At 39.4% G+C, this 27,093-nt stretch overlaps 1 protein-coding gene across 4 annotated transcripts in view; it reads left to right on the top strand.

Annotated features, from left to right (window-relative positions):
* The window catches only part of KIF26B (kinesin family member 26B), a 305,074-nt gene that overhangs the window by 55,098 nt on the left and 222,883 nt on the right, over positions 1–27,093 (top strand). The gene's annotated exons all lie outside the window — the stretch shown is intronic.

Genomic DNA, 27,093 nt, shown 5'->3' on the forward strand with positions numbered 1-27,093 from the left:
TTTATATTCTTGTTCACCTCCATCCTCTTATAAAATAACTGAAAAGTTAAATCCACAAATTCAGCAGCTTTTCTTAAAACCTTAAGTGATTCACTGACACAGGCATTGAGAAAGAGGGCATTGGTATCTCCTTACCATGCGTGAATGCTAGCCAGTGTGCATAGCTTTTTATTTGAACAAGCTTCTAAACATAGAATAGATTTTTAAAGTGGCCTTTAAATAATTGGGACATGTGCCTTTTCATTATTATTCATTTATTGATGTTTTCAAGTACAAGCTTTTAAGTTTGACCTGTTCTCTTCTGTGTCCACATTTTTAGGTTGTGTCACGAATATCTAGCTTATGGGCTGTCTTATCAAAGTCAAACTTTGGAGTGTATGATCTGGGGTGGCAACAGGACACATTAGCTGAAGGTATTGGATCTTAGTCAAAGGTGCTTTAGCTAAAATTTTAGTTGTACAGTTATGTTAGATGAATGTAAATAAAATACAATGTCTTCTAAAGTAGTCTGACCTGCAACATCTTCCTTTCTTGACAGAGGTCTATGGCTGTCAGTACAGGTGGTGGCAAGATGTGTATTTGGGATACAGCAGAGATGCAGTGTGTTTTATGAAGTACTTCAGTGGTGAAGTGAGTAGGTGAGGTGCTATATAATCCTATGTCCCCAAAGATGGTAGACATAGAAGTTCAGAGACAGAGTTACAGGAAGAGTTCTCTGAGAACTTAAAAGGTACAGCACTAGATTAGAGAGGTGGAAAATAGTGATTGGATCTTTGCTGGTTTGTTTGTTTTGTCCTGCTACATGTTGTGGGCTTCTTCCTGCAAGAAGTAAGCTATACAAATCATAGAATATTGATCAGCCCTCCATACATCTCCTGTGCTGAGATGGGGAGTTTCAAATTATTTTTCTAGACTTTCCTTGAGTTGGCTGCAGGCATAAAGCAAATTTTTAGCTGTAAGACCACTGTTTTAAGGACTGGGTAGGGGAAGGGGGCTGAGTTTCTGAGAAAAGGAGAGATCTGTTTCTGCAGAGGAGTTGCCCGAGTGCAAGCTGAGCAGCTAGCAGAACTTGCACGCGTTGTGAGGGAGGAAAGTGGCTGATCTCCTGACTCAAGATGCAAGTTTCTGTTTTGCTGTGGGAACTGGCTGGTAGGCCCTGAAAAAGCTCAAGTCTCTGCCCAGAGGGGCACCCTCACTTCTGGGGCCATGGCTGCAGCAGAGTCTCTCTCACTTGGTGTGGGTAAGAATTGCGTTTGATCCAAATCTTTGGAAAGTACTACTTCTGCTTTAGTGAATACTATGTGGAATCTGTTTTGGTTTAGATCAGATACAGCAGGGAAATGGCTTTCTTTTGCAGTCCTTCATTTTGTTCTCTATGCAGTGAATGTTATATTCCTACTAAATGCTAACTGTTGTTAATAATAGACAGGTATCAAGCCTTCCACTGGTTCCTGTACAATGTGAAGGTATTCAAGGTATTCAATATGTGGCTGTTCAAGGCAGCCACACCGAAGCACCAACCATATAGTAAAATACTTACCTCCTTCGAGCTGTGTTTTTTTAAGAAGAATCTGTTTTTGCCTTCAAAGTCTGTTTCCATCACACTGAACTGAATGTTTCATAGAATTAAAAAAAAAAAAAAGGAAGAAACAAAAGAAAAAATAAAAGAAAAAGATGATTCAATACAGCTTTCCAAACAGTAGGTACCAAGCCCACTCCTCCTCCTTTTATCTGTAAAACTGAAATACCTTCTACAAGTCATTGGTGCCAGTCATGTCTTTGCACTCTTTAACCTCTGGAGTGATTATTATTAAACATCTTTTCAGTTTGGCAGCAGCTGTTAAAGAAAGTACGTTTTTCTTACAGGTAAATGAATACTTACCTGCAAGAAAGTCAGTCCAGCATTTCTGAGCCAGAAGAGTCTTGGGTGTTAATATAGCAAGAGTTGTGAAATATCCAGTCATCTCTGCAATAATTCCAGATCAAGGCTGAACATATTGAACAGTGTGTATAAAACAGTATTTGTGTTGTAGCTGGATCAAAGCTCTGTTCTGTTTTAAATGGCTAAAGAATGAACAGGTCAGTGACTAGCGGGGAATGTTTATTTTGGTCATTTCAGGTCTGCTTGATTAGCAGCGGGCCTCTTTCCAGGCTTCACCTGTTTCATGTGGGGTTACCAAACTGCAGGGCTTGCAGGTTTTGCAAATGAGTTTTCAGGGAATGAGAAGACTGCCTTCAAAAAATATGATTCTATGGATTCACTTGCAAGAAAATACACTTTAAAATAAGCCAACATACTTCTTCAAAACTTACAGCTGATCTTTTGCTGTACGGAAGAACTGTCTCCTTTCTTGCCTTCTTTTTGTCTCTTGGCCTATTAGTGATCCAAGATATTTTACTACTTACTCTGATTTACTTTCTTTAACAACCTTTACTAAAAAACTTTCCTGACAGTATTTTTAGAAATAGAAATAAATGAGAAATTGCTTGCAATTCATTCGCTATTTACATGCTGAGGAACTTCAAAGGATGGTAATAGTAGCCCTTACATGGTCTGAGTTGACTAACATTTTATGCTCTGTGGCTTTTCCTGTAGTCTTCCTCCTGCTACACAATAAACAGTAATGGCATACACTTGGGTCCAGCAAACTAGCAAGAAGTGTTTTCCTATGTGAATGTAGACGTCCACATCTGATGCTGCTAGCAGAAGGTATTCACATGTTTATCTGCCTTGATCTGAGCAGTTTGTGCAGGGCATATGTGCAATGCAGCCTCTTGTTGCTGAGGCTTAGGATGAGCCTGTCGGTAGAATGGAAACTGTACAAATGTCACCTATGTAAAAATGGCACACCTATGGATAATGCCACACAAAGTCAGGATCAAAACTGGGACTAGGACCTGGGGTAATGTGTGAAACAGTGGTCCCCAGAGCAAAGCTTTGTGCACTGAATTTTTTCCGTATTAGTAAGGAATGGAAATAGGACATGTGATAGGGTAATCTGTGCAAAGTAACTCCATTGTAGAGTTCCTTCTAGGCTAGGTTTTACCTGGGCTTAGACTAAATACTGACATTACCTGGGGTTTCTACTTCCTAAAGTGTTCTGGCATTGGCTCTCCTTCAGAGAGAGATTGGACTCCTTCAGTCAACTCCAGAACCACCATAGCACCAACTCACAGATCTGTATCTTTTTTGCTTTGGTTGTGGTGGTATTTGTTTTGTGGCTTTTTTTGGGGGTGTGGTTTTTTTTTGTTTGGTTTTTGTTTTGGTTTGTTGGTTGTTTTCTTCACACCCCCCCCAGCTTTCCCTTGTTAAAGGAGAAAACCAAACTATGCCAAACAACAATGAATAAAAGCAAGCCTCAGCAGAGTTTGTTGGTCCTTTTGCTAAAGTAAACCTGGCATGCCTTCTACCTTTGAGAAATCTAAAATCTACATGTCCTGCAGAAGTCTAGGTTATGGATTTTGATTTATTTATTTATTTTAATCGGGAAGATATACTGTGATGTTGTAACCTATTTGTGCTAAATATAGAACCTTATGATCAGTTGATTATTGATTATATAGGAAAAGATTTAGTCCCTCCTATGTTAGGAACATTGGTATTGGCTTCTAAGCAGAAATATTATTTTCCTGTAATGATTTTGTAAAAAAAAAAACCAAACCTGAACCAAAACAGTCTCTATTCTTAAGCCATCCTCTGTTACTGGATACAGCACTGGGTGAGTATCAGGAACTAATTAGGATCCCAAAGACTTACCTGCTGGCATTTGAAAAAGCAAACCACTTTCCAACAGTTATCATACATCTAGATCCCCTTTTTCTAAAGTAAATAAGATGGTTTTGGCTTTCATTAGCAGATATAGGGAAAGGTCAAAATCTAAGTGATAAAGGGATGGTTTTTAATGGATTTTCTTTCACTGATACAGTTCTATATGAGTTTTTAGGAAGAAGTGGAATGCTGTAAGTCAGCTGTAACTACAAGGTTGTAATTTGGTGGGAAATACCACTGAAAGATCTTCTTCCTTACACACATATTCTATACTTGGAACAAATCCTGAAGATAAATTTGGCTTCCTGAAGGGAAGTGTAAGAGATCCGAGGGCAAATTTACAGAGCAGCCATAAAATATTTGAGCTTGTGGGGTGTTAAGTGTACTCACAGTTGTTTAAAGGTATTTGGCAAAGAACTAGCCAATTAAAAATGTGACTCATGGCAATCCATAAAATATTCATATTTGTTTAGAAGAGTTGCTGTTCATAAACTTTCGAAGGAGAGATCACAGGAAGGAAGTAAAAGAAAATATGTTTAAGGTCTGATGTTTCAGCTAAGTTGTACCTGTGAGTTTTATGTATATTAAAATCAGAGAGCACACTGAAGGTATGTTTACAGACAAGACAAATGCCCGCTTGCATTGAGCTTTCTGTTAGGTCTGCTTAATAATCAGGTACAGTTTTGTGCTTGTCAGTACTGATGCTTCTCAACGTAACTGCTGGGATGTGAGAAACACAATAATAAAAAGTTGTTTTCAAGTAAGATTTGAAACTACATTCTGTTTCTTTCCATAAGATTCAAGAGTTCAGAGCATTCTTGAGTGTGGTAAATTAAGTAGTAAAAGTAAGATACATTGTACATAAATGTGCTGTTCTAATGCTGTACCAATTATTGTAAGTAACAAGCTGGAGCAGAAGAAGAGATAGCAAGTAGCGTGGAAAACATCATCTGACTATTCAAAAGAAATTTGTTATAGATTCATAGAATGGTTTGCATTGGAAGGGACCTTAAAGATCATCTAGTTTCAACCCCACTGCCATGGGCAGGGACACTTTTCATTAGACTTGGTTGCTCAAAGCCCCATCCAGCCCTGCCTTGAACATTGCCAGGGATGGGGCAGCCACAGCTTCTCTGGGCAACCTCATAGTAGAGAACTTCTTACTAATATCTAATCTAAATCTGTCCTCTTTCAGTTTAAAGCCATTACTCCTCGTCCTATCCCTACCTGCCCCTGTAAAACGTGCCTCTCCAGCTTTCTTGTAGGCCCCATTTAGGTACTGGAAGGCTGCTATAAGGTCTCCTCTGAGCCTTCTCCAGGCTCCTACAAGAGTGGAGCTAAGGGGGAGAATCACCTCCTCCAGTGTTTCTTTTGATGCAGCCCATAATACTGTTGGCTTTCTGGGTCTGTGAGTGCACACTGATGGCTCATGTTGAGCTTCTTGTCAGCTAACGCCTCCAGGTCCTTCTCAGGGCTGCTCTCAGTCCAGACTCTGCCCAGCCTTCATTCGAGCTTGGGATTGCCCCAACCCAGGTGCAGGACCTTGCACTCAGTCTTGTTGAACTTCATGAGGTTTGCACTGGCTCGCCTCTTGAGCCTGTCCAGGTTCCTCTGGATGACATCCCTTCCCTCCAGTGTGTTGACTGCACCACATAGCTTGGTGTCATTGGTAAACTTGCTGAATGCACACTCAATCCCACTGTCCATGTCACTGACAAAGATGTTGGACAGGATTGGTCCCTATACTGACCTCTGAGGAACACCACTCGTCAGTGATCTCCACTTGGACATCAAGCTTTGACCACAGCTCTTTGAGTGCGACTATCCAGCCAATTCCTTATCCACCGAGTCAAATCTATGCCTCTCCAGTTTAGAGACAAGGATGCCAGTGCAGGACAGTGTCAAATGTTTTGAAGAAGTCAGGTAGATGATGTCACTCTTCCCTTATCCACTAATGCTATAACCCCATCATAGAAGGCCACCAAATTTGCCAGGCACAATTTACCCTTGGTGAAGCCATGTTGGGTATCACCAATCACCCCCTTATTGTCCATGTGTCATAGCTAGCTTCCAGAAGGATCTGCTTCATGGTTGGACTTGATAATCTTAAAGGTCTTTTCCAGTCTAGTTGGTTCTATGATCTTGCCAGGCACTGAGATGAGGCTGACTGGCCTGTAGTTCCGTGGATCTTCCTTTTATCCCTTTTTAAAAATGGGTGTGATGTTTCTCCTTTTCCGATCAGCAGGAACTTCACCAGACTTCTCATATATGATGAATAATGGCTTGGCAACTTCATCTGCCAGTTCCTTCAGGATCCGCGGATGCATCTCTTCAGGTCCCATGGACTTGAGCACCTTCAGGTTCATTAGATGGTCTCAAACATGATCATCTTCTACAGCAGGCCGTTCTTCAAGTTCCCAGTCCCTGCTTTTGGCTTCTGTGAGTTGGGTGGTGTGGCTGGAACACTTGGTGTTCCAAATGTTATCCCAGACATGGTGGTCCACAAGTGACTGTTTATTTCAGGGACTCACAGTGTCCCCTGGCCTGTGTCTTCCCAGTTTCCAAACTGATTTTTGTAAGCAGAGTTCCATAAGATTGGTCTTACGAGGATGTGTGTGAAGTCCCCTAGTTGGGATGGCAAGCCTGGGGGAGAGGACACTACCATGAGAATCCAGTCAAAATTAATCTTGGCAGAAGTTGCCTGTAGATGTGCTTTGTGTGCATGGTAGAAAAATTACTGGAAGCTCAGCAAAGGATTCTACTGAGTTGTTTTATACTGGCTTTAGTAGATTTAGCTTGAAATTTTCTGTCTGAGAATGTACGGCTAATTTGTAGGATTGAGAGAGTCTTCAATGACCTCTACCTTAACTCAGCTGTCTAAAAGATAAATTAACCCCTTTCCAAAATCTCTTATCATTCATCACTTCTGTTTTAGTCTGAGAGCACAACTACTCTCAGTTGCCTAAAACACACTGCTTGTGTATAATAAGGAGACATTTGCTAAATCATTTTGGGAAATGAAAGCTAGAGCGAGCAGTTAATTTTGGTAACCTTTTGGTTAGTTTTACAATCAAGTGTCTTTTTTTATTCCCAGTATTACAAGTCACTTACAATACACCAGTTTACTTAAAAAGATACAGTAGTTTTTAACGCGAATGAAATATATGTCAAACAAAATTAAATTTACTCTTTGATATTGGCAAGCCTGTATTTATTCCTTCAGAGCTTAAGTCTAGTAATAGATCTAGGAGTAGAAATAACTTGTGAAGTTCTATAGCTGGTTGAGTGTCCAGCACTGGTCACTACAGGCTCTTGTTGGTTAGTTGTTTGTGTCTGAAGTGGGGAAAAATAATTCCATTGTATGTAACTTTTCCCACTTCCTCTGTTTCTCCCTTATTGGGAATAAGCTGCATTTAAGAACAGTTTGTGTTTAGGGGCTGAGCGCTGCTTAGGTTTCTCATGGAGCAGAAGTGAGTGGAGGTGTGGTTTTGGTTTGTTGTTTTGATTTGTTTGTTTGTTTTGTAACTATAACACTTTTTTAGTACTACATAAATTTACATTTTCAGATTAATTTCTAGCAGAGTATTTTGTTAATTTAGATCTCCCTGCTCCTGTGGGCTGCTTCTTAGTCTTCTTTACATTTTGATAGTGTATATGAAGGTACAGATCTGCTTCATTGCTCTTCTGGTAAGGAGGCAAGCTGAGAGTTGCTTTGTTCTTCACTGTAGTCTCTAGCTATTTCTGAGCTAATAGACAGGGAAGCTGGAAGCAACAAAGTTTAACTGGAGAGTTTTACCAAATTAAAACCAGTGTAAGAAGAAAATGAAGTCTCGGAAACAGCACGTAAGTGTATTTGCTTCTAACTTGAGTGGCAAGAGTGTGGTTTGGGCAAATTACTTGCTATGATCATGCATTGCTCTTGTGTTGCATTAGAACATAAGCTTGGAAAGACGGTTTAGGAGAAAAGTGAGATTATTCGGGTTTGAAAAGAAAGGTGGTCTCAGGAAAAATGATTCTAAGAGCAGTTCAAGGAAAGAAAGTAATAAAGAATGAAATATTACTGAATTGTAATGCTGTAATTTTTTAACCTACTGCCACAGATTGCATTTCAGTCTTTGTGCATAAATTTTAGTGTAGCACTCTTTATATAATTTCTGCAAACAGCTTTTCAGTCACCTGAGTTGATTTCATTATCGTGGGATAACATTCTTAGTTTGTTCCACTCACTCCCAGATACTCCTTTTTAAAGTTCCTCTTAGCCTTACAGGTAAATAGCAAACTGGATGTTTCATATCTCTTGCACGCTTCATGCTATACTGATTTCATTGGGTCTGCTTGCACAGATAAGTATTTGTCTGTTTAGCAGCTGCTGTAGGTAAGCCCAGAGCATTTGGCATTTCAGACTTCTTCTGATGTACTTATTTGGAAGTGAATATGAAGTCAATAAATATTCTGGATGTGATTAAAAAAAAAAAAAAAAGGTGAGGACTCCTGCTCTTAAGTTTGAGAACATTTTAGAAAAAAACCTGAACTACTCTATTTTGGAGCGTTTGAGGTGTTTTAGGAGACTACTGGCACAGTAGATGCAAAGCTCAAACTCCTGTGTTAGGAGATAGACAGGAGACCATGTCTGTGAAAATGGGCAATCAACAGAGCTTACACAGGACAAAACTTCTTCCCCGACTCTGTTAGTGAAGGTCATCGGTTGTTGTTTAACTACTTTGTCCCTACCTTGTAACATGAATAAGAGAACAAATAATGTCAAGAGCTGCTGCACCAATGACTTATTTCCTTCTTCATAACTCCAAGTGGTTACTTTTGGGTTTGTTTCTATTTTTCATTGTTTCCCTTCTTTAGTATTTGAATACATGAGCTTTTTCTGTTTATAAATTCTTGAATTTGGAAAATACCTTGTGTCATATTTCAGAGGCCCTCACTTGTAGTTGAGGGGCATTTAAGAATAAAGGAGAAGTAATTCCTTCAGTTTTGCAATAAGAAAAATATTTTAGGCTATTATTGATGGAGGCTTATCTCAGGAAATTGATATTGGAAGAGTTTCAAAGTAGACAAAATTTTTCCATAGCTTGATGTCATGATAAGTACAAAAGTTGCCAAGTCTTCAAAACTCAAATGGCTGATGCCATGAATACATACTTCCATAATACCACATTTTAATTTTTAAGAATATCCTTAAATTTTCCTATTTATCAGTGTGCGTGTGTGTGAGGAGGAGGGGTGGGGATAGTGTTTAGCTGTTCTAGAGGTTTGGTGCAGTGACTCTGAAATAGCTGTTAACCACCTCCTGGTCGTGTCAACACCTCACCCCCATGCAAGCTCTTTAGCAAATGTATTTCTCTCCTGCAGCCTCCCCGCTGCCCTCCATAGCTTGTGGAGACCTCTGGATGGGTGAGCAGCTACTGATGGTTCCTCCTCTGGAAAATGTATGCTCTGAAGGGAATTGTCTCCAGGCAGTCTTAAGTGTCTCAGGTTGTTCAGTCTCTAGAGTGTCTCAAGACAATTGGGCATAAGTAGTCTGTTCGCTGCGTCCAGCCCACACGGATAAATGAAAGGAACGAGAGAAATCAAAATAGCCACATTTTCCTTGGGCTTCAAACTCTGAACCTGATTTTCACATCAATTCGTAAGTGTTGGTGTGTGTATCTGTATATACTGTGTGTCTTTGCATGTTTATAAAATTATCAAACAACAATACAGATATTTGTAGTCTGAGCAGAATTATATAAAATGGAAGACCTGGGAATTTTTTTTCCTATTTGTTTGACATTAGTGGGTTTTTCCAAGAGAATACTGTGTTCTAGTGAAAACCTAGCAGTTTATTTTTCATATGCATATACATAATCCACTCAAGTTATTCCCTGTTCACCTCATCAGACTCTGTTCCCTCCTTCTATTTAGGAAATTCAGTGTTCCCTAAAGCCCAGATAGGGGTTATCAATCATGTTCAATATTAGGTTACTTGCAGAAGAGAGTCATTACCTTTAATGTGTAATAACTGCGCCATGAAGATAATACAATAGAATCCAAGAAATGTAATTTAGAAAAGCTTCCTGCTCAAGCTTTAAAAAAAAAAAAAAAAAAGTTATAATCCCATCCTTAGGGTCACAGAAAATCTCGTTTATTTTATTCCTTCTACTTTCTTTGTGCCTTTTGGGGCTTCTTGCAGAGTAATGCATCGTCTGCCTGGGATGGTTCTCAGTGTGGGTCTGCTGCATTCAGCTATTTCTATAGAAACACCCAAGAATACTTTTTGTTGTAGTATAGCTGCAGTGCTAAGGGCTGTTGCAGTACAGAGAGCAACTATTGTGTTGGACTGTGATTGTAATGGTCCTGCTAAAAACATTACAATTTGAATTACAGGGAATAGGACTATGCTGTACTTTTGATTTAGGCGTGAATGGTGCCCTAATGGAGATACTGGAAACTTGGAAAATTAAGAAAGATTTTTCTGTTCAAATGTGTCCCCAGGGAAGCAAATGGCTATTTTTTTGGAGTGACTTCAGTGGGAGGAGAGGGTCAGGGTGTGGAGCTGCTGTTACTGCTTTTGTACCTTTTCCTTTGGCTTCATTCTCCAGTACTGACACACTAGTGTGCCTGGCTGTCCCACAGGAGGGAGAAAGATAGTGTCAGCTTCAGAAGGTGGAAGAGTAATGAGGAGATAAGTAGCAAAGGAAAAGATAAAGAATCTTGGGAAGGGCAGTGTGGCCCAGTCGTTTCAACCAGTCTTTTGTGAGAGATTCCCAGCTCTGACTGGATTTTTCAGGAACAATTTAATGCAAGTGACGGTGGCAGATCCTAGCTCTGTGGTTTTAGATGTTAACAGTGTTTCTCCACTCCTACAAATATGGCTGGAAGCCATCCTTGAATGAGGGGATTATTCCTTTATTACCTCAGCAACTTGGATTAATGTTCTGACTCAGCTGCCAGAATTATTCTTCATTCATTTACTTTATTGGCAAATGTTTATACTGTTTAATTAATTTTTATTTAATCATTTCTCCCTCTTTTGGGTACCTCCGCACTAGGCTATATGCTATTCTATTTACTATAATCCAAATCTGAGCAACAGCAGTTTCTGCTCATTTGATGAATCCAGTTTTACATGGGGGAGTTTTCAATGGGGATAGGGCTTCCATGAACTATTCTCTCTAGAATTAAGACTGTAGTCTCTAGTTATCATGTGTGTCTTTGCTGTGATATATTTTGATGTTAAGCTTTTAATGGGGTTCCTATTCTTTTCTGGTGGAATCCTTTTCCTCCTGCTGCTGTCTCCAATTGTACATATTTTGGTGAGCAAAGCAGCCTTGTTAGGTAAAGATGACCCTTTTGAGGACGTATTTCTTCATTCCCTTTAGGTGCATACTTATAAGTAAGTGTGCAGCCATGCAAAGTAGTAAAATCAGTCAACTGAACTCAAATCCCTTTAGATCTAAAATTATAACTAAGCAGTTAATGGAGTTTACAGTACTGGTCCTCTGTATTACCTCTGCTAGTAATGATCAAGGTTTGAGAGGGAAATCTAAGCAAAAACTGGAATACTACTGGGAAAACTTCGGAGGATTTTTTCTGCAGAGGAAAACAACAGAAAGCATGACAGCTAACCAAGCTTCTGACCTATTCCTACATGAAGGCAGTGTTCTGTCATTTCAACTCACTTGAATGTTCAACCCTAAAACTTGGTGTTTCAGCAGGCAATATCCAGCTTCTTTAACAGTCTTACTTAAGTACAGTGCTAGGAGTTTGTAGTTTCATTGGACATTTCTTTATATAAACAATTTGAAAGAAAACTGAAAAAATTTGGATTCTCTCTGTCTTTGGGAAATGCCGCTTTTCCCCCAAAGCTCTGGAAAACAGCTATCAGTTAAAAACAGAGGCAGATGAAAATCTGTCCTCTTCCTTAATTGTATTTTTTCCCACATGTGCAGCTAAAACTTGAAATGACCTTGCCCTTAATTATTGTCATGATATTGATGTTGAATTGTCTCTGGACACTGAAATAATCCAGTAAATGTGCTCTCTGCTTAAGTGCAACTTTAATTTGAAAATCACATCCATAGCAGTTCTCGGAAATCCTATTTGAAATTACTAAGCATGATTGCTTATGCTGGAAATACTTTAAAAATCAGTCCGGTCAGACATCAGAAGCTATTACAAGTGACTTTTCTAGCCAATATTTGTTACTCAGCATGGGTCAGAATTAGTCTCTGCACATCAGATATAGTCAACACACTGTGATTATTCTGTGGAGTAAGAATCTTGACAAAGCACTATGGAATAAATTCTAAAAGAAAATCATAGTTAATATACTCTAGAAAAATGTGAACTAGACTTGTAAAATTATATGTGCTGTGAATTAGTGTCTTGGCTTGAATTAAAAGAAAATTATGTAGACGCTATTATTGAGATGAAACTTGTTGATGCAATGTCGTATTTGATCTATTAAATACCTTTTTCCTAATACTGCAGCTATTGCTAGTCAGCACTAGCTAGATGTTTCTTCTTTTTCTAGCCTTAAAAAAAAATTGCTTCTTACTGTAATAAATATTGCATAAATGTGTAAATCTACTGCCTATGTATGCTTTTGTGGTGGGCTATCCAATTTTTGCTTAACTGGAAACTGCATCAGAATAAGAGCACTAGTGTTTGGAAAGATGTTGCTCTGTGGTGAATCCTGACCCAGTACTGGGAGAGGGGAGCATGTGTGTGTCTGTATGGACAGATCAAGATAGCTCTATTCTGCAGCAAATTGAACAGGGCTGTGACTAATCCTTTCCTTTAAAGATGTTCTGAAATTTGCCTGAAGTATTTGTTTATATTCAGTGCTCTTACTTGTTATGAAACCAAGGCACCATATCCTTAGTCACAAATTACTGCAGTTTGTCCTGGCTTTGCCTATGTGCAAGTCAGAGAAAGAGATGCCATCCAGTGTATCTTGCAGCTGTTTGGACTTGTATTGATTTAAGTGCTGTTTCCATGCCCAATCTTTAAGATTTCTTATATTTCATATTAAGATGTTGAGCAGCTGAGATAGCTCATCTTTCTCAGGATAAGTCTCTGCTGAACTGGTTGGAGATGGGTGGCTGGTACTCAGTTCCCTAACAGCCAGCTTGAATGGGAAGCAAAAAATTGGTGGGAGATGGTGTGAAAAAGTTTAAGAGTTGGCATGGAGCCAAGCATGCAACTTTCTGTATCCTGGTTTCTGGCTCATAGCATTTTTCTGTGGAAATATTGTATAACCCATGAGTTCTCCAAGGGGACTGAACATTAATCACAGACAGCAAATGATGATTAGCACTGCAATTTAGGAGTAACATCTCTTACTTCAGTACTCCTCTTTTGAGAGAATGAAGCCCTAATGTAAGATACACTGTCAGAATATGCTTGAATTGTAGTGGTAAGTGGAGATCTTTGCTGTACTGACACCCATTTTAGCTCTGACTTAAATTAGGGCTAGCAAAGAAGATGCATGTAACTAGTTTACATCTTTAATTATTAAGAAGAAAGAGATTAACTGTGCTTTGTTAAAGAATGCCAGTCTGGAGGTTTGCCGTTTTATGTGTTGTTGGAGAATTTGCCCACTCCAGTTTGAAAATTAGTTTGCTGTGGTTTTAGTTTCAAAAATTAAAATGACTTGTTTCAAAAATTATTTTTAAGGCAAACCTTGTAAAACTTTCCTTAAAGGGATATGTTTCTTACTCAGGCTGCTTCCTTTCACTTTAAAACCGCATAGTAGTGGATAGTGTGCCTTTTCTTAAGTTTATTTTTTGTGGGATTTTATTTACTGCGTATAAACCCACAGAACAAAACCAAGACTTATGTAAACCTAGATAGTCCTTGTGTTCATGTATGTGTGTCTGTGAGGTTTTGTGGTTTCCTCTGAAATGGAAACTGGACATGGAAGTGTATGCTCTACTTCTGTAACTTGGCAACAGGGTGTCAGGCAGGAGAGCCTGTGAAACTGGGAAATAAATTTTTTGTCTGAAGAGAGAGTAGATCTAGGGCTCCTACTCTTCTAATAGCATCCTGCTTTTGTTTTGCTTGAAGAAAACTGTGCTGTGGTCTGTTTACTGTGGCCAGAACTTCAAGCAAGGAAAGTTGGAGGACTGGTAAGACATCCATGTGGTGTCCACAACCGCAGTTTGCTTGAGTGTGTGATAAAACTAAAAATGATGCAAATCTTAAAAGTAATTTCCTTAAAGAGGGTGGCTTTTACTTTGGAATCTTGTGGAACTGCAATGGCTTGAGCAAAACTGGTTTAGTTCCATAGTTTAACCTTGTCTCTGCAATTTACAGCTCCTTTTAGCTTCGGATTTTTTTGTCATAGCTTTGCACAATGCCAGTTAAGATTTGCACTGGAGGTAATGGGAATGGAGGCATCAGTAGTGTCGGGAGATGTGTGCACAATGAAATCTAGGTAGCCAAAGAAATGTTAAGTTGAGCTGCTTGCCTGATTTTTGTGTTGTTAGATATCTGTGGCTAGAATTCTGTCAAATATATACATACACAAAGTGGTTTTGCTAAGCTGAGTTGTTTGTTTTTGTTTTTGTTTTTTTTTTTTTTTAATGCAGGTCAATGTAAGGTATTAGTTCATTGGCTTAAGATTGCAGGAGATCTTAAACATATGGAGTATGCTTAGTATGACAAGGTAGTGTTAAAAAATTCTTCTTTTGTTAGGTTTCAATTTGACAGTGGTTCTTGAGATGTGGCTCACAGCATGCTTGCTAGTGATTAGAGGGAAGTGGTGCGGTTCTGTGACGCTGACTGTCTTCAGCTGCCATTGACATTAACAGCCACACACATGATGCACTTGCCTAATGTCAGTATGTGGTTCCCATCATCTCTGGGATGTTACAAAATTAAGAATTGGAGAGATATAGGCTTTGTGCAATAGGAACTGTTAGGGACTGTCTTCAGGATCCTTCTAGTAAGCCTTTTGGAAGCCTTGAATTGTTGCATTTTATGTTTCTTATGATACGAAGTTTGAAAAAAGGAAAAAAATATTCCTGTGAGTTTCACCACAAGATTTATTTGAGCTGTTAACTGCTGTGATGAAGGTGATCCCTGAAGTGTTCAGCACAAACTTGGTAGCAGATGACTTTGTCAGGAGGGTATACTGGATATGTTACAAGCAAGTGATACATGACTTGATCAAATCAGGTTTGTCTTGGATTTTTTTGTTCTCTTGTAGTGGAAATGTTGTTGCACAGTCCTTCACCTGATTATTTAATAAGGACAGATACACTGGAAGGATGTGCAGCACATCCAGTAGTGTGCAACAAACATCAAAGGCTTAAATTTTTCTAATTTAAATCTAGCTTTTTTTCATCTAAATGTATCAACACAGGAGTTTTTGACTGGGAAACAGAAAAAGACTTGTAATGCAGTTGATACTGCTTTTAGTAAAGCCCTGCTGTCCTGTTGGGCTGATTGATCCATTTCTTCCAGAGAATACGACATGTAATGAGCCTGGGCCCCTTGCTCTCTGTTTCTCAATGGTGGCTGTCCTGCAGTTCTCCTTGAAGGGAGATGGGGTGTTGGAGAGGGCTCTGCTTTGGCTCTTTGTTATGTTTAAAAAATATGACAAAATAAGAAAGAAATAACAATTTTGTATTCCTCTTAGAAAAGTGTTGTTTTCTTTCTTTGTGTGGCTAGTCCAAGGAAAACAGCAGGACAGTGTTTGTGAGCCAGGCAGATGGGATTTGTTCTTTAAATTTGTAGCAGAAATACTTATAGCTTGAGCAAAACCAATTAAAGTATCTGATCTGCTTACAGATTCATCAGATTTTTTTCTCACTTGATGAAGCAAGGCTTGGAGCAAACAGATGGAAAGTATCATGGGAACTGGAATGAATAAAGCTTTTGGTAGGAACCAAAATGTGATTTGATCTAGTAGCCTTTCTTTTCTATTATTTTAATTCTTGGGATTGCATTCAGAGAACAAAATGTCTTCCTGTGGGTTATTCATCACCTGTAATTTTCCATAAGTGTTTCTGAAAGTCTCCTGGAGTAACTGTTTTTGTTTCACATATCAAAGGAAGTGAGATCAAATCCTGTTATGGTGTTCTTTTCTATCAGGTTAGCTGAGTTTTCTCATTTTAGAATAAACTTATGGGGGGATGGTAAAAAAAAAAAAGGCAATTATTTACATCTTCGATATTCAAAATAAAACTGCATCTTGCTAAGATGAAATAAGAAGAGAAATCTTAGAGAAGATTAGATATGAAGACCATCCCACAAATACTATGTGCACGTAAATGTGCTCCATGTGAACATTGCCATTAGTAGGCTCAAAGAACCTTGCCTGTGCACTAGTGTGTAGGTCCTCACTCTAGCCCTTAAATTGTCCTTTGTAGAAGAAACTCTGTTGTTTCTGTAGCCATGAGAGGGCAAACTGCTCATGCAAAACCCATGTGGCCCCTGACTACGTGGGGTCTGCTGATTTCCTTCCCTCCTTCCCTGTACACCCATGCAGTCAGAAGTGTCAAGTGTTTTGGTTTGGTTTTGTGGGTTTTTTTGGGTGGGGTTGTTTTTTTTGTTTTTAATCAAACTTTTTGTGGGATAGTGCCATTGTCAGAGCAAACTTGCTGTGGGAAGTGTTTGCACAACTTCCATAGGGAAAATGTTTTCCTGGAGTCTGAGGTGCAACATCTGAGGAAAATGAGAAGAGATCCTAGAGAATGAAATGTGTTGTCAGAGTATTGGGGTAAGTATGTTCATAACAAATATAGGCTCAAGTCACCTAGCCTGAGCGAGGCAGAGTGCCCACCACCAGACTTTGTAGAAAGTTTGCACTTTTAGAGCTGTTTTGTATGAGGAGATAAGACTTTTCTTCTCTCTGAGCAGATGAGCAAGAGTGTATTTCTTGGTGTTGCAGTGGTATTTATTGTGCATAAGAGTATGATGATAGGAAAGAGCAGCTCTCTTACCTAAGCCTTATACAAACGTGCAGATTTTTTCTTGAGGGGCAGGTGGGCACAGAAGACAGAGAACTTTGCAGTGTTGGAAGTGGCATTCTCTGTGGAACTGGCTGCTCTGCTCTTCTGCATTTGTCCTCCAAATGCCTGTCTTGCATGGAAAACTGTTGGATAGGCTTTTTTTCCTGGGTGCCTTACAGATATTGACTGCAGAAGCTACCAGCAGGAAGGGTGTGTATTTTGTCAGAAGACAAGGTAAGAATTTCACTGTTCACTGAATTATTTGGTCATTGGCATGAATGTAAATTTTATCAGTACCTTGGATTTGCTGTGTCCTTTTGAAAGTCCTGTTCTTAAGAGAAGCACAGCAGCCTACATCACTTTTGTGCTGTTCTTGTGACACAATCATGAATGCAGTTTTAACTGACCAGTAGAACTGAGTTTTACTGCTTAACTGTGTTGAGTGGATAATGTGCTACCAAGAACACCTAAAATACAGTCAGACTTGTTCCTTTTCTTCTACAGCCAGTCAGAATCAGTGTTTGAGACATGTTAGGTGAAGAATTGGAGGGTACATGACAAAGTAGCACTGGACCTGTTTCCTTCAAAGCTCCTCCTTTGCCTCCCTTGCCTCTGATCTGCCCTACCATTTTGTGCAACAATAAGAAGGCGTTTCTTTGTGAACTACAGTTTTGTTTCTCATTACTAAGATTTTCTCTTTAAATGTTAATCTAGTGAATGCATCCTAGAAGAACCAGTCTGATACCCAGTTGAGTCCTGACCTGCACATCATAAGCTGGCTGTTACACCTGTTTTGCACTGGGACAAAAGTGATTGCCAGATATTTATGGTTTTGAGAGAAGTCAAAGGGCTGAACCAGAATATGTAAAATAGAAATGTAGGCACAATTTTAAAGGAGCTATGGCAAAAAACTGAGATGTATGCAGAGTGGTGGTGATGGGGATGAAATCGTAGTGTAACTGTGGGAATCTTGTTGACTTTTCCAATGATTTGACAGCAGCCTGTTGTCCCAGAGCTGGGGTGAGAGCCCCTGCCTCCTGAGGCTGAGGCATGCCTGCAGGTGGCTGGGCTGTGTTCTGCATGTGGTAAAAATCAGATTCGGTGAATTCGGTGCCACTTGCAAAGGAAGTACCTACTTACCATGAAGTTGATGGTAATTCACTGCTGTTTCTTAAAGTGGAAGTTTTTTGCCAGTGAAGTTTACGAGGAGAAACCTTGGAGACTGTATTTCAGCTAAATCCCCTCCCAGCCCACATCATTTTACAGCTAATCTTTCTGTTTCAGAGGCACCATTCTGTACCTATTCTTTTTTCCGTTTGAGGGACAGTCAGTAACTGCTAGATGCTAATAAAATCATAAGGGATGCAGATGCTGAAATGACATCCCTTTGGTACAACTAGCGTGTTCCAAGGGCAGCCATAAATGCTATCTATAAAAGGCAGAGCGCCATTTCACTGTAGCACAGATGTTTTAGTGTAGCTGGGAGAGAAAGGGGGAGAATAAACCCCACATGAGGGCCAACAGGGGAATTGTGGGCATTGCAGCATTGCAGTTGGGATATAGGATAGGGCAACATCAGAGATGTGACCTGCCATTAATAGTGCACTTAGACTTCAGGTGGGATTTACAGCTCTGTATTTGTCTCAATGTAAATAGTAGCCTATTGAACTGCAGGAGGCAACGTGTTGCTTGTTCAGTTTTCATAGAAAAATAGAAAAAACCCTCAAACCCACCAAACGCACCACCAAGAAACTCCTGGTTTTGGCCATGTGCCAGGCATAACAACTGGGCATGGAAGCAGCTTGGCACCAAGGACTGAGGGTCTTCAGTCTCACCCCGACCTGCACATTTCGAGGTTTCTTTACTATAATGTCTTTTGTACTCAATAAGGTAATTGGTATGCTAACTTTATTAAAAGAGCAACAAAACAAAAAAGGAAAATTAACACAGTGAGTCCTTTTAACAGGATTGCAGAGCACAAACACTTCCTTTTCATGCCTGAAACCACTGTTTAGCCTGCTTCTCTGCCCACTCAGGGCAGAAACTAAAGAAAAAGTCTACCAGGTTCCATGCACCCTTCCCAGATCTAATTCCTGAGACCTGTCTCGTGACCTCCTCTGAAGGGGGAGCTTGATTGCTCTGCAGAAATTACTTCTGAAGTCAGGTACTAAGTCTCCACCACTGCAGAAGACAACTTAGAAACAAGTTTTTAGTGATGAATGATAAAGACCAGGCTGATGGATTTCCATTTTTAACCCCACTTCCCTCCCACCCTTTCCCCACATTTTAGCTATCATTATGGCTACTTTGAATTGGAATTTGTGAACAATTTGGCTGGTGCTCAGTCCACTGTGTTAGGTATTGCTGAAGCCAAGAGGAATTACTTGAGAAGAGGTGCAGTAAGAGAAGAGGCTGATGTGTGTAGCCCTATTTTTGCAATGGGAACGATTTGTCCTCTGCTTCTTCCTTGCACCCTCTTCCATACTTCTCTCATTTTTGGCACCTAGAGACCTGTGTCTTTAAAGCTGCATACAAACATGGACAGCCACTCAAGTAGCAGTTCATCAGAACCCTCTTCATAGTGCTTTTTACAATTCTGTAGATAAACCTCCTCAATTAATTTTCAATTTCCATTTCAGAATTTCAGTTGAGCTGCAGCTGGGTATATAGAGGTAGTGGCCTATTTGGCAACACTTTTCCTCATCCTCTTATATACCAGAGCCAGTTTATCTTCATTTCACTTTGCCATGTTTTGTTTAGACTGCAACCTAACCCTGCAAATCCTATAAAACAGGCATGTCTTGGAAGGTTCATTGTATTCAGCTGTAGAAGTGGTGTGCCTTCTGACCCCCAGCCTCTGGGGTTTTTTGGGGTAGCTGAGCCCTGCTGGGGAAGGGCCCAGGGTAGCAGGCATCATGCTGATCAGTAGTAGATAGGAGCTCTGCAGGTAAGCATGGGGGATATGAGATCTTGGACTGCTGAGCAGTAAAACTATTACTTAGGAAGGTAGTGCCGGTTGCTTCTTTCTGACTTGTACTTCTTTATTCTTCTCAGCACCATTCAGGTTGCCCTGGTGTGACATTTGAAGAAACTTGGGGGATAACAATTTAACTTCCTGCCTTTTCTGACCATGCCATCTGTCCATAAAGACCTGAAGATGAGTAGAATCTTGATTCTTAGTGTTAATATGGGTCACCTTTCTGCTGCTTAATGCTGCTGTTCCTGCTCTAGCGTGACAAAGATGATAGGCTTAGGTTGTAACATGTCTGGAGTGCAATGCTCATCTCCCTATAGCTAAATATGCTATTGCACACAGCTAATTTCAGTTTAATTCCTGTTCATCGGGTGTTTGGTGGTGGCCCAGTATTCAGTAGTGTGTGGTGGTTGGTTTTTTTTTTTTTTTTGTTCCCAGTACATTAATTCCCAGGTTATTTCCCACCCAAGTATTAGCTAGGCCTGCTCTTTTTCTAAAATCAGTGAAGTTAGTGTAATTTGCCCAGCTGTAGGCAGCATTGGATTGTAGGCTCTATATAAAGGTGCTTATTAAATGCCATTTTTTCCCATTTCCAACCTATTCCACTGTGAAGTTGAATTATTGGAGAGCCTGCATATAGTCTGAGAAATGACACCCAAACTGTAAAAACAAAGTATGTAAAAGATGTAGGCCACACTTAAGTAGAACAGCTTTTTTAATATGAGAATATTGTGTTACTGTAAAAAGGTTGTGACTATTACTTACAATTAATATTTGTATCATATTAGGAGATTGTTACCAGTTTAATGCTGTCTATTTTTCAGAAGGTGGCCAGTCAGAAATGTATTAGCTGGGAGCTCTATTGTTGGTTTTCCATGTTGATTTAAAGAATCTTAGTCCTCCAGAATGCATGTGCATGTTTTCATAATGGAGGGCTGAGTGGGTTCTTAGAATTTCTTTGGGATATGGAAGGCTAGTTTGCTTTTCATCTCTGTTGGGCAGGTTAATTAAAACTGAGTTTTAATCGAAGCTGTACTCCGGCAGGACCTCCACCTTCTGCCCAATACTTACAATAAAAAATGGCACTTGACTGTTTTATGTCACGTGCAAATACCAATATCTATATCAGATTTGCACCAAAAGGTGACAGTGTTTCTAAATCAGAGTGGGAACATGGAAAATCTGCCTTGTCAGTCAATACAAAGCTGCAGAGAGACAGAGTGAAAAGCCTAATGTCATCAAAAAAAATGGTTTGTGTATTCAGAATCTGAAAAAGAATCATAGAATTATAGAATGGTTAGTGTTGGAAGGGACCTTAAAGGTTATCTAGTTCCAACCCCCCTGCCATGGGCAGGGACACCTTCCACTAGACCAGGTTGCTCAAAGCCCCGTCCAACCTGGGTTGAACGCTGCCAGGGATGGGGCAGCCACAGCTTCTCTTGGCAACCTGTTCACCACCCTCACAGTGAAGAATCTCTACCTAATGTCCAGTCAAAATCTACTCTCAGTTTAAAGCTATTTCCCGTTGTCCTATCCCTACCTGCCCTTGTAAAAGTTCCTGTACGGCTTTCTTGTAGGCAGTTCAAAACATTTGTATTTCTCTTTTCTTTCTGTAAGCAGATGCTGAAGTCCTGACATTTGCAAGGGCCCACCCTGTAAATGATGCTAAAGCTGAAGCAGTTTTGTTGTGCTGAAAAACCATGATAAATTGTTAATCCACTGCTCTTGAGGACAGTAGTGAGAGATGCATTCAGTAAGATACATTGCTTTCAAGGATAAGCCTAGAGAAAATCAATCCACAGCCAGCAGAAAAGACCCACTTCCATGTTGGTTGGAACTGCATTTATCCCAGAAGTTTTATCCACACTGGTCTGTAAATTGCTGTAAATTTTCAATTTTACAGTGATGTTTTCTATACACTAGTGTTGTTTGCCTTCCTGTTTTGGATTACTGTGGGCGTTTGTGTTCTATGTATGTGTGAGGGGTATGTGTGTGGTGGTGTTTTGTTGTTTTTTGGGTTTTTTTTTTTTTTATTCTATGCTTCTATGTAACATCTATATTACATGGTATCATGCTTCTGCATCCCAGGGAACCATCAACATTTCATTCATCAGATTTGCTGAGATTGTTTGTTGTGGAATTCAGAAATCTATATTTAATTGTAAGGTATTTACTGTTTAAGGTAAATTTTAATTTTAAGGTATTTACTGTTTTCACAGTAATTATTTCATTTTAGTAAATAAAATGGCTTTAATGTTAATGAACAACAAATTAAGACAGGACAAGAACAGAAACATCCAGTTTCCTGGTTGCTTAGTGTTAACAGAACAATCTTGAAGGCATCCTAGTTTAGCTGAAGACAATTGATGGCCTTTTATAGGATGTGGATTTGGTTCCTGCACAAGCTGTCAATTTAATCTGGCTTTGATATCTAGATGTTTCTCAGATATAAATAAAGCTGCCACAGCAGTGGTGGGTTCATCCTCTCATGACAGAGCCTGTCCTTCTCCCGTACCTCCTGTCACTACTTAGTTGGGCCAGAGGAGCAGGGATGCCTGACTGTGCTTTATTTTCTAGTCTTTTACGAATGGGGGTCCAAGGTCGGTATTCATCATCTCAGGGGTGCTGCACCACTTCTGTTATTCACTTGGGTTATTCTGAACACTTCAATGGGTATATGTGTTTTTTTTTGACTAGCCTTCTGGTTGTTTAGGAGCCAGGTAAGTGATGGTTAGACATAAACCATCCTGTTATCCTTTGATCTGTTGAGTAATAGGTGGAGTTATACTTTAGTGCTTAAGCTGACTTAAAGTATGAGAGCTAACGGATAGAAATCACATTTCTTTTGTACATAAGCTAAGAGTATGTTTTCTCTTTGTGAACTGTATTTCACAGTACTGTATGATTCTTCGGAACATAAACATGTGCTTAGTGTAGTGATCTCAAGAGCCCTTTTATCTTGGTGATGTTTTTCAAAGTGAAAAAATGGTCTGAGAATTGTAAGGTAAGAGTCTGAACTGAAATAAATTGGCATAGGCTATGGACTTTATCTTGTACTAGGCTGATTCCTAAAGTTTTATCCACGTTCCTTTTAAAAGAAGAAAAAGGTATATTATTTATTTTACACTGTATTGTTTTTTGAAGTTTTCTCCTGTAAAATTAAGTACATTTTTTCTTTATCCTTGTATTACCTTTGATCTTGCCTCTGCATAGATGCCATTTAAAGTCATATGGAGTGCCCCTACTTCTGAGAGAGCGTAAGCAGAGCTGGTTAAGGCAAGGTCTTTGTGCTTTTTTCTCCTCATGTTTAAGGGATTCTGGGCTGGGGTTTGAATTAGGAATTCATGCAAATAAACCACCCATAACAATTTTTCTTTTTCTGTGGAGAAAATTACTTAGAATATGTTTCAGCGTTTTAGCCATGTAACGCAAAAAGTACTTGCAGTATTACGTTCATTTGATTTAGGGTGTATAGTCAGTGGGGAGAGGCATAGCCCTCCAAAGGTGACTTTACAAACTCAGGCACTCTTAAAAGTTACCTGTCTTTCTCCTCTAACTGTAATGTGGGCTTAGGATGAAGTGATGTTAGAGTATCCCATCTTTGTATATACCCTCTGTTTATGGCTTTATGATGCTGTCCAAATGCTGTTCAGATATGAACTGAATTGAAAGCTTTTGAGACATACTGACTCTTTCAATGCCTAATATGTTACCTGTGCAAATTCTTTGTTATACTGCTGTGTCACTGAGGAACTGCTAATACTATTAGCTGTCTTTTTGAGGATATGTGTAGTTGTCAGCTTTTCAGGGGAGGTGAAAACTGTGGTATCAGAACTATGAAAGTCACAACATCATTCAACTTGACTTATGACTGTTGAGTGTGTGGACTGCTCTGATTTAAAGATGTGGTTCTCAGACTCATCATTGATTCCTTAGATGAAAGGTGTGCTTGCACCAGCAGAAACGAGTCCTAGTTATTTGTCTTTTAGTAGCACTAATAAAATCATATCTCCAAAGTAGATGGACTTGTCACTGAGGAATCCCTAAATGTGAAGGAGCTTATCACAGATTCCAGGTCAGGAAAGTTAATGCTTTCTACGCTGAACTTTTGATGTAATGAATGAGCCTTTCAATGAAGTTCCACCTTGCTGACTGTTTTGATTTTCTTTTCCTTTTACTTTAACTTCCTGCATCAATTCCATTCCAACTCACTTGCTGTTTTCCCCTTGCAATGTTGAGTTTCTGGTCTTATATTAACAGCCTGTTTTGTAAGACACTATAAATCTTACTCCAGAGAGAGAAAAGTGGATATCTCATCAGCTCATTGAGGGAGTTTTGGCGGGGAGGAAGGGGGGGAGAAATGTACTCACTCCACACACATAAGTGCTAGTTGATTTGCCAGCTGGGCAAGATGTGGCTTTCAAGGGAGATATAACTGCTTCTAGTTTTGTGTTTAGGGTGGTATTCCTCTGTTTGCTGATGTGTGGGCTTTGGTCACTTGTCAAATGCAATGGTGATCTGTATGGTAATGTGAGAAAGAAGAACTTGCAGTGTACCCTTGCTAGTCTGTGGTTGTGAGACACTTCTAGATCAAAGCAGAGATTTAAAACTCGTTGGGGTTTTTTTTTTGTTTGGTTTTTTTTTTTTTTTTTTTTGTGTTGGTCCCCCCCCCTCCCCCCGGTTGTTTTTTTTTTCTTTTTTCCTTTTTTTATTTTGAGAGCTAATGCAGTAGGGGAAATACCAGAATTTGAGGGATGTCTGTTAGCTAGTATGTACTGCATGGAACGTAGCTTGGGAGGCATAGGTCTGTATCTTTCAGCTTTTATATGTACCTTAAAGATTTAAGTTAGTCTTAATTTTCTTCAGATTAAAACGTGAAATGGATATGCATAGAGAAGTGCACAATATACAAAGTTTTCAGTCTGATGTATTTCTACTGTTACAGAAGCATTTCTGCTACTGCTGCAGCATAGCTTCTTGGCAATCCAACCTATCCTCCTCTCTTTGGACTTCTAATGATCTACAGTGTCAAACCTGGAGTGCTCAGTTATGGGCTTAGCATAACTAAACCAATAAAACTCTTGAATAAATACTGATGATCCAGGACTACTCTTCAGAGTGAAACGACAAAAAGTGCTTATTTTTAATGATAATAGTCCTTGTGCACCTAACCTGAGGATGAAAAATTCATTGTAAGTCTCCCTGCAGCCTGTTCCGCATACAAAGGCATTTCTTTGACTTAATTTTCTCTGAGTATATTGTGATTTTTGTGGTTGATGTCTGTTGGTATAAATACTGGTTATGTCAAAAGAAGTGTTCATAATCTATTTCATGTGCTTCTTCATCAGAAGATGAAAACACAGTTTCATTTACAACTGAAAGATGCTTGCATACTGCTGTGGTGAGTGTAGTCGAATGTAGAACAAAATACCCAAATATCCTCCTTCATCATGTCTGCTCACTAGTGTTTGTGTTTCACTTAAATTAACACCCTTCATCTGTTAATGGTATTGGTTTTGCATCATAGCTAGAATAATAAATTATCTGTTACAATCTTTGATACCTGCACAGCTGAGCTGGCAGGATGTTGGTTAGAAGCTCTGTTAGTAAAAATTGGAAGTGCCCCTGCTCCAGATTTTCAAGTTACGAAGCTTTCCAAACTACACCTCTATTGAGAGGTTGATATTCATGAGCTGTTTTGAGGAAGTGGACACTGAGGAAACAACTAACTAACTGGATGGTATTAATTTGCTCAGATGTTTGATCAAAGTTTGCTTATGTAAGGAGAGCCTTGTAAAAGAGAGGGCCCCAGGAATTTGATTTTCTGTTTGTTCCTCTTGGAAAGAGAAAATAAAATGATCCAATGACCTCATTTTTCCTAATTTAAACTTCTCTAATTTTAAGTGAGAACATTATTTTCTCCATTTTGCAGAGAAAGTGGAAAAGGGAGTTAATTCTTAGCATGCAGTGATCTTCTAGCATTTTCTTAGTAGTAACTGGTGTGTGCTATGTTCACTGATAATAGTTTGAAGTGCCATATACAAGCAGTCCTATGTTTTATGGGAGTTTAGTTTTTTTATTTACAAAAGACTGGAGAAAAAAAAAGTTGTTGCATGTTTGTGTAGTACTTACAAAAGAATGGAGGAGGAAAGAAAAACCTGGGGACTTTCTGAGGGGAAAAATGGGAAGACATGCAGTCCTGGAATTTGGTCCTAATGGAATTAGTGTGAGCAAGACCAGGCCCTGAGTGTTTAAAAGGATACAGAGCACTTTAAAGACCTAAAGACCTGCTCTTGTTGTCTTACTGCAATGCAAGTTGTTTATAGTTAGAGGCAAAAAATTGGATTCTTTCTTGCTCTTGCAAGATTTAGTTTCTTTCAGTTAGTATTTTACATTAGAAAAGCCTAATGTGTTTTAAATTAGGGTAATTTGAGATTTTGGATAGGAGCTCTCTAATAAACATAATCAAGAAAAGATGTTCCGTGGAATAAGTCACATAATATCTGGATTTGTTACTGTGCTTTTCTTTCCTGTCTCCCCTACCCAACCGATACAAGAACAGTCTACAATGATTTTTAGCTTTATAGGATTTCTGTTTTATTTTAATTTTTATAGCCACTTACATATTGCAGTGGTATCTTGACTTTTGAAAAGTTTCTGGTAGCTGGAAACCCTGGGGGGCTCAAAGGGGCAGGAATGTGTGAAGGGGAGCTCAGCACCCACAGCTGTTTGTCTGCATGGCGCCTCTGCTTCACTGAGAGCACAATTAAGAGAATGGTATAGCAAATATATTTTGAAAACTGAATTTTTTACTGGTGTCAAGGTTCAGTGGTCCAAGTTGGGGAGCTCCACAGCTGTGAACAGGCTGCCACGGGACTGCAGTGTGGATACTTGGGAACCATGTTTGTTGGCCAAGTTTTTGTACAGCTCAGTGGGAGCTGTGACACCCATTTTCTTCCCATTTTCTGCACACCAGACTGCTGTGACATCACTTCAAATTATCATCTTGGCAGTTTCTTATACTATGTACTTCTGTTTTCACAGACTTTTTTAAATAGGAAATGAATAGGCTTTTGCAGATGACAAAGGGACCGAATTCTTGTAGGTTACTGCACATTATGAACCATTACAGCTAAAATAGGTCCCTCCCTGTGGAAGTGCTTTACAGCCTTGTATGGCTACATGAGGAGTCATCAAATTGCAGACTACTTGCTTTACCCTAAAAATTGCTTTCAGACATCGCATGTAGTGGCCTAGGCAACCTGTTTCTTGGATTTGTCTTGAGTGATGTGCTAGAAGCTGCAAATGAAACATGGCGTCAGAATTACTTTCTAGGGACCAGACCGAAAGGCATTTGAATGCACTAAATCAAGAATAGGCTTAAGTCTATAGGCAGT

The sequence above is a fragment of the Strigops habroptila genome, chromosome 10 (genome assembly GCF_004027225.2).
Source record: "Strigops habroptila isolate Jane chromosome 10, bStrHab1.2.pri, whole genome shotgun sequence".
Taxonomy (NCBI): domain Eukaryota; kingdom Metazoa; phylum Chordata; class Aves; order Psittaciformes; family Psittacidae; genus Strigops; species Strigops habroptila.